Raw genomic sequence first — 8,995 nt, 5'->3', positions numbered from 1 at the left:
AGAAAATAAATCATTGTCTACTCAATGAATAAATCACGATCATTTCATGTGGAAATATCTAATTCAGAATCTCAGCTGGATTAACATTACTGGAGGATGCAATAATTAAATATCGCATTTACTAATCTTAATCATAAATAAAAGAGCGGGCTACTACACTAGAGGTCAGGGGGCGGTGGTCAGCGGCGGTCCTCGCTGCTATCGGCCGGAGGGAGCAGAGGGTAGGGGGATGGGCGACTGCTTCGATAGGATCAGCGGAGGGAGGCAGAGCTCGGCGGCCATGGCTGCTGTTGCTCGGCCACGGACGGAGGAGAGAGAGGGGATTGGCGACGGCGGCGGTGGCCTGATGCTCCTGCTGCCCGCCGATCCAGAGAGAACAGGGGGGCTGGAGTTGGTCGGTGGCGGCCATGGCTGTCCTGTGGTCGCCGGATTCGAGAAGGAGGAGGTGCCGCTGTTGCTCGGCCACTGTCAGAGAGAGCTGGTGGCGGCGGCTCGTCGCTGCTGCGCCTCCGGCGAGTCTCCGCGGCGGCGGACTTCCGACGTGAAGTGAGAGAGAGAGGGAGGTGATGGGCGTCTGTTTGAGGGAGATAGTAGAGCAGAGGAGAGGGAGAGGGTTGTCGGGGGCGGCGGCGTGGCCGGCGACGCCTACCGCCGGAGGAGAGAAGAGGGCGAAAGGGAGAGGGTGCTGCTGCGCAGCTGCGTGTGTGTGTGCGTGTGTGTGTGTGTTTGTGTGTGTGTTTTAAAAAGAAGGAAGAAAAGGGTTAGGTGTTGGGCTATGTCATGGGCCAAATTATTTCTCTGCTGGGCCGAGTTTTATTTTAATTTGTTGGGCTGAGATTTGTCTTAAAGTGTTGGGCTGGGTTCTTTTATTTGCCAGGCCTGACTTTTATTAAATATTTGGACTGCACTAGTCTAATTAATTGGACTTCATACTTAAGTTCGATTAATTATTTTAATTTGCATAATAATATCATATTACTATTATGTGCATATTTTAAACAAATTACTTATTATATGTTTAAGCATGTCATGAAATTGCATTAGCATTTTGCAATAAAAATATTTATGATTTAAATTGGTTTTCATTAAATACAATTAGTGAAGAAAATCGAGTAAGGATATTGTTGGTGTCCTTGACTCAAGAAAGTTAGTTTTCAATATTTATTTATTAAATTTTGAAACCCGGCGTGACGAATTATAGAATGTTAAGTATTTTCCCTAAGATATTAAGTTAGCATCACGAGACCTATTAAGAATAGAATTTCTTGTAGGCTTTGTGACCAGGGGGATTATCGCTGCTTTCCCAAGACAGGTTTTTATGTGTATGATCTTCAGGCTTTGCCTATCCAGGTGGGCTTACTTTCCAAATGTATAAAGTATGATTGAGTTATTAAGCTCTAAATGTTTCAATGAAATACAAATTGTTTATTCTATTAAATGCAAACTGTTTATCCAATAAAATATTTTGTGCACTCTGCTCCGTTTAAGGCTCGCAACAATGAATCGATCGAGGTTCTCTCTTGACCTAACACGTTATTTGAGAATTGTGTACACCTATTAGCTGACCTGGTGGGTTGATCTCCATCGGGCACTAATCATGTATGAGGCGTTATAAGGGTGCTCGACGGGATGTGTTCCGGAGCATTGGGTCCCAAATGGGAGCTTGGCTGGGTTACGCCCTCAGTCCAAGTAAAGCAGGAGTAATGGATCCGTCGGTGGCTAAAAGGTCCGGGATCACAGCGAGTAACGGAAAGGGAGTGTGACATGTGCGCACAAATGAAAGAAAATATTTTAACATGCTTAGAAGTTATTTCGTTTTAAAACCTTCTAAGTTATGTAAATTATGATTGGATAAACTGTCTTTATGAAAATATGAAATGTTTATGAAAATGCATGCCCACTGAGTACATTAGTACTTAGCCCAAAAATACTTTCAAATGTTTTCAGGTTGGCTGGCCGGTGCTGACGGGACTGAGCTGAGGCTAGGGTTCAATTTCTATGTAGACTTCCGCTGTAGTAATAACTCTTATACATCTTTTGTTTTCTCAACTTAAGATGACTTCATGTCGAGCTTCAATTTAAAATTTCTAGTTTCGAGTTAATGAATGTCGGTTGTCAGAAGCATGAAACAAAACTTGTGATCCAAAGGGGCATAGCCCGACTTTCTATCTTATTATTCGAGTTTTAACAAGGTTGTTCCTTGTTTATTTCTATGAATTAGTTGCACCTCGATTATTTTTATTCATTCAAGAATTGGGGTGTGACAGTATATGCACAGACGATAAATAACATCATTGAGTTTGGGTCTTGTTGTCATATGCAAATTTATATATAATGGAATCAGTGTATGTGTTATGGGTTCTAACTTGAGTTTCTGTTTCAAAAGAAGTGCTCGAGTCATAGAAATAACCTTGTAGGTGTGGAATGGAGTCTGTTTCTATTTGTTGTGTATCTGCAAAGAATTCATGAAAAATGTATGTAGTCTGATATGGTTTGGGATTGTGTAAAGAATAAATGAAAGATGTATAAAGAAAAGGTAGAACCTTTGTGAATGAATGATACTGGTTTTGATTGCTTCTATTGATGAAATCGGTGTTGCTGTTTTCTTGAGAACTCAAAGATTGTATGGATGGATGGGTTCATGTTCTGATGTTTGATTATATGGCTGGCAGTTGGGTTTTACAGTGGTGATGTTAGGTGTAGTGGAATTTGAAAGTGGAAGCAAAAGAAAGTGGACAGCCTAAAGCAAAAGAAATTTGATAAAGATATGGGAGATTTGATTGTCTGCATAAAGACATGTATGAAAAAAAAAATAATCATGATATAGGGTGGCTAAAGACATGTATGAAAAAAAATAATCATGATATAGGGTGGCTATTAGGAACATAGGGTATGGTGTGAGATGCGGTGTTGATTGAACTAATAAAATCCCTCAGGATAAAATATCGGGACTGTAATAAATACTTCAGGGTTCGCTAAATAAATATCGATCTCGTGAAAATACTTGAATGCTAAATTAAATAAATATGCAATGCATATAAATTTAATAACTAAATTTACAAATGTTTTTGTAAATCATTTTTGTTGGAATTAAAAATAAATTCTTTTTCTCATTCTGGCGTGAATCATCTTAAATCTAAGTTCAAAATTATTCTAAACTTAGCTCGAGGAAACGGGGTATTACATGGACAGCAGGGCTTCGACTTTCCACCGTATCTTCCCTCTCATTTTATCACTCGATAGGTTCGTATATTAGAATTAGTTTTCAGAAAACTCAACTTTGTATAAAGACTTGATTTTGGAATGAAAACTTGGTTTTCTGTATTCTTATTGAGATACAAATTCTAATTCTGATTTCTTGTGAAAACTTTGATGCGTACAAATTCTGTAAACTGTAAAATGATTGATATGTCTTGGATAGTAATGTGTGTACACAGGAAAGAAGGTTGAAATTAATACCTTTGCTGAACCTTGCTGAAAGAATAACTCTGCTCAAAACGAACACTCTGTACTTTAGAATTTAGCAATTGAAGTTTGTGGTTTTAAAACTGATTCATTTGAGTTAATTTATAGACGAATTGCTGCGACAATGGAGTTTATGAACGTGGAATTTTTGGTGAGTGAAAGTCGGCTGCTCTTGAACAAAATAAGATTTGCTGCGGCTGGAAATCTGTACTTTTGAAAAAAAATGAGATTTGTTGCGGCTAGAGATCTGAAATCTTTGAAATCTGCAATCTTTGAGTCGGAGGGAAAGTTTGAGCATGCTTAAGGAATAGCACACATGCACTTTTTTTTTTTTAAGTGTTGGTAGATAGGTAGAAAAATAGTGAAGTGTAAACAGAAGCAATAATTCTTGTATTGGAATTTCTATATCTGTAATATTGTATTGCGTTTTAAAATAAAAATCAACTCCCGGGTTTTGTTAATATCGCGTGTTTATGAAACTACTCGATATCCGCTTCCTTGCTTAGCTTAAATTAAATCCGTAGATTTAATTCACAGAGTAATATCTAAATTAATATCGTAGATTTAATTCTTCACAAGCCGGAATAAATTCACGACTCAAGAAATAATAATAAAAAAAATAGAAAAATAATTCTATTGTGATTAATAATTAACATGACTTAACTAAGTCAGTTATAAATATGAACTGAATAATTATTGGCTTACTCAATAATTCTCATCGCGGTTTTACTCACGCGAAGCTAACTGACTTAGTGATAAAATAATAACCCTGCTTCAATTAGAATATAATCCAGTGTCATAAGCTGAATTTAAATCATAAAATAATTACTGGGCTTGATTTACTGAAAGATGAAATAATAATTATCGTATTACTGGATTTAAGTATAATAAAAGAGCGGGCTACTACAATATAACTCCTCATCTCTTTACAAAGTAATTAAACACGTCATCAAAAACCCGGGTATTACATTAGCAAATTATGGAGTTTTAGAAAATATGTTCATAGAACCGCGCGGTTCTATAGTCCTTCATTACTGATATGTGAAAAAAGAAAATAATATTAATATTTTATTTTAATTTTTGCATTTTTATAAAATCGAGAAATACATCATCTATATATAACTATAGACCATCCTATTTTTATAAAAATTTTAATATGTTTAAATAATACTCCCTCCGTCCGCCAAAAGTGGGGCACTTTAGGTGGGCACGGGATTTAATAAAATTTGTGATGATTTTGATGTAGTGGAGTAAGGGCCCCACCACTTTATGAGATATGTGGTTGAGATTGAATTTGGAGTGGTTTTTTTGTAAATAAAGAGTGTTTAGAAGGTTAAAAGATTAAAGTGGATGGTGGGACCATTTCCTTAAAAGGAAAGTGGTACACTCTTTGCGGACGCCCGATTTAGTAATTGTGCCCCACTTTTGGCGGACGGAGGGAGTATAATATATAAAAAATACATGTAGTGACCCGCTCTTTTATATATTTTTAAATCCAGTAATGCGTGTTTATTATTGTTCATCAGTGAATGAAACCAGTTATTATCCTGATATGAATTCAGCAGATGATCCTGAATTTATATTGTTAAAGCAGTCAATGATATTATTTCAGAGTTATAACTGACTTAGCAAAGTCACGCTATTTATTTAAGCGAGATGGAACTAGATTTTTTTTCACTTAAGTCGTGGATTATTTCCGACTCGTGAGTTAATTAAATCTGCGGATTTAATTTATATATTAAAACAACGAACGAATTAAATCTACGGATTTAATTTAGATTTATTTTATAACTTATCGATTTTAGCGAGAAATCACATGTCGAAATACGAGATTTATTTAAATAAACAGTACCAAGCAGATACGAGCACGCGATCCATTTTACAGTTACAGAATCACCGAGACATAGAATATACATCATTAATCCTCCTCTACATTTTTTTTCCCACCACCCTTTGCTCCCCACTTCTTCAACCACCAACACCACTACTTTACTATCACCACTACACTTTGCCACCACTCCACTTAGTCGACTCCAGCCAAGAACACACCATATTCTTCATCCTCCACTTAGCCTCAACTTCAACCAACAAACCACATTCATTCTCTTCCATTTTTCATGTAGAATCCACTAAGGAGCAAGAGGAAATCGTTTATTGCTCTGCCAGCAAACTTCAAGGGGTAAGTTTTGATTCAATCCCTCCACCTTTACTATTTCTCACCTGCATTAAAGCAAGAACAACAACCTGATTATTTTCAGATTCCAACTTCTCCCATTTATTCAACAACAACAACTAAGCCACAAATCAATTGCAAGGTATTATACTATCTCAATTATTCAAAGCTATACTTCATAGCATCAAACCATGTTTTAGTAAATGGATATAGACTATACAGATTAGTATATATGCGTATAGACTTAGCGAAGTCACACTTTCCATAATCCAGCATAAGCCATGATATGTTACTGATGAATAGCTAATTCAGTTTATACTTATAGACTTCACGCAAGAACTAGTAAAACAAAGATTAGTACAGAACACTATAGTTTTACAAGAGATTTATGAACTGAGTTTATACAAACAACAAGAGATTACGCCTTGTAGTTAATTCGCGTTGAGAGCCGATAGAAAGAGGGTCGAGTTTTACTTAGCTTCGTATGGGAAGGGGGCGGCTGCCCTATTCAGCCGAGACGAGACGAAGATTCTGACGATAGCTCTTGCTGCCGATCGAAGTCAAAATGGTAGCAGCGACGGCGTGGCGTGGCTCGAACCTTCGACTCCGGAGATAGCAGCAACGGCGGACCCCCTGCTCACTGGAGAAACGCGACGACGCAGCGACCTTTGCTGCTTCCAGAGCAACAGTCGCAGCGACAACGTTCACAAAGGAGAAAATAGGTGGCGGCTTCGGCTTCGGCTTCGGCTTTGGCTTCGGCTTCATTTCCTGGGAGAGAAGGGGACGACGATGGCCTCGTCGGACCTCAGAAACAGCGGCAGCAACGCCCTAGTTCTCCAGTTTCTCCACCAGAGGCAGCGGCGATTCTTGAATGGAGATATAAGGGCACAGCCTTGCCTTTGCTGTGCGAAGAACGGAGAGAGAGCAGAGTCGATGAAGGCGTCGGATTCGCCGAACTGCAGGCTGTGGCAGCGGCGGCGGTGGCAGCTTGATAGAGAGGAACCGCGACGGCGACTCCGACGGAGAGTACGGCAGCGGCGATTTCTGATTTTGGGAGAGAATAGGACTCTTCAGTTTATCTTCTTCGGTGAACTTTTGAGAGAGAAATTGAGGGAGGAAGGACGACAGACGAAGGAGAGGCGGCCTCACCCACCGGCAACGGCCGTTCGCCGGATTTCGAAAGTGGTGGTGGCGGATTCAAGTGATGGAGGAATTAGGGTTCACCCTATCTGCCTTGAGAAGAGAGGGAGAAGAGGCGAAGCGCCGACTCGCCAAGTCGCAGAGCGGAGGCGGCAGGCGCCTCGGCTGAGGCCGGTTGGAGGCGGAGCAAGAGGGAGAAATAGAGAGAGAGGGGCGTCTGCTTTGAGAAGAAAAGGGGGGGTCGACTGTTCTGAGAGAGAGGGAGCGAGAGCTCGACTGAATAAGAGAGAGAGAGTTTGAAATGGGCCTTTATTTTATTTTCAATTTGGGCCTCCTTATTTATTTTATTTGGGCCGAACTCCTTTAATTATTTGGGCCTCTACATCTTATTTAATTGAGTTGTGCCAAATTTTTGGGCTTTATTTATTTTAATATTTGGGCCGATTTTAATTAAAGTTTGGGCCTTGGTTACATTATTTCTTTGGGCCGAATTTGTAACGACCCGACTTTTTATTAAGGATTATATACTTTTAATTACTGATTTAAGGATTGATTATGGTAATTAGAGTTCAGCATCCATTAATTTATTGTGGAGAATTTAACACTGAAGTGTTAAATATGAATCTTTTATCGATTGTTTACTTAAGTCCATGAGTAATTTATTTTATGTTAGAAGCAAGCTCAAATGGATTTTATGCTTCAATAAGAATTAGGCTTATATGTCTTAATGTATTTAAATGAGTTTGGAACCATATAATTAATATATTAATCTCTTAGATTTTTTTTTTAATGATTAAAGTTGAATAATCCTAGCATGCTGAAGAAATTCTTACTACGCATGCTGAAGGAAATTCTTCAGTCTTACATGCCAGCTGAAGAAATTTGGAACGCATGCTGAAGGAAATTCTTCAGTCTTACATGCAGGCTGAAAGTGTTCATACCTGTAAGCTGAAGAATTTCCACCCAAGCCACCCCATTTTTTTTCTTTTATAACCTACACCATTTTTCAGCCAATTCCCACCTCTCACATTCATCTACCATCTCTCTCGCAGCCAAGAAACAACACCACATCTTTCATCTTTCAAGGTTTATATTTCTAATTTATATATTATCCTTCAATTGTATACATCAATTCCAGAATACCAACACATGCTCATTAACTCAGATTTACATATGCTTTGATAAATGAAGAAAATGAGTAGCAAATTCATAGATTTACAGTTACTAAATATGTACTTGTGAACTGAAGTTACAAGGAAAGAGTTAAAACTTTTATTTGAGCAATTACAGTATATGATTCTCGCACAAAAACCCTTTGTGTTGGCTGTTTGCGTGTGTGAGTCGAGGTCAGGGGGAGGGCAGCCTCGGTGGCTCGTCGTCGCCGGCGGTTGACGGACGGCGACGGAGCCGCGGTTGTCTCCGATCTGCCAAGAAAGGGAAAGAGGAGTTTCAGTTTTTAATTCAAATTTACGAACCTATCGTGAGTGATAAAACGAGAGAGAAAGGATGGTGGATTGTCGGAGCCCTGCGACTCACGGCGACGGCGGCTCCGGGAGAGGCGGCTGCCGGGCTCTTGCTGCCAACAGCAGCGGCCGGCGGCGGCGCTCCTCCAGCGAGCCACTGACCACCGGACGAGCCTGCAGCAACTCCAGATCCGTCGACTCTCGGCGAAGCAGCTGCAGTCGGCGGCGACTCCGTGCAAGCCAACGGCGGCGGGAGCTCCGAGCGAGACGAACGGTTGAAGGCCAGATCCGTCGACTCCCGGCGAAGCAGCAGCAGCTCCAGCGGCTCCCGTCGACCCAAGCGGTGGCTGTGGCGTTGAACGGCGGCGGCGGATCTGCCATGGAAGAGAGGCGGAGGCGACGGAGCGGCGGCGTGGTTGCGCTGCTGACTTCCAGCGGCCGAAATTTAGAGAGAGAGATAGAGGAGAAGAGGGGGGGGAGAGTTCAGGGAGAGAGGAGGAGAGGCCGCGCCGCTCGCCGGCGGCGACGGCGCCGTTGAACGGCAGCGGCGGCGGCAGATCGAAGAGAGAGAGCAGAGAGAGTAAAGAGAGAGAGAAGAGAGAGTAGGGAGAGAGAGAACCGAGAGATAGAGTTAGAGAGAGATAAGCTTGTGTGTGTGTTGGGAGGTGTTTGTGTGTGTATATTTAGGTTAGAAAAGGGAGCCGGGTTTGGGCCGGGTTTCAGCCGGGTTTGGGCCGGGTTTGAGCCGGGTTTG

The 8,995-nt window shown here is 40.8% G+C and overlaps 1 long non-coding RNA gene across 1 annotated transcript; it reads left to right on the top strand.

Annotated features, from left to right (window-relative positions):
• Positions 1-706: 706 nt before the first annotated feature.
• Positions 707-2,213, top strand: LOC130989502 (uncharacterized). Its single transcript, XR_009090653.1, has 2 exons — positions 707-1,350; positions 1,948-2,213. It is a non-coding gene; the product is annotated as an uncharacterized LOC130989502 (long non-coding RNA).
• Positions 2,214-8,995: the final 6,782 nt, after the last annotated feature.

This window comes from Salvia miltiorrhiza, chromosome 6 (assembly GCF_028751815.1).
Source record: "Salvia miltiorrhiza cultivar Shanhuang (shh) chromosome 6, IMPLAD_Smil_shh, whole genome shotgun sequence".
Lineage (NCBI taxonomy): Eukaryota > Viridiplantae > Streptophyta > Magnoliopsida > Lamiales > Lamiaceae > Salvia > Salvia miltiorrhiza.
This window is presented reverse-complemented; position numbering and strand designations above follow the sequence as displayed.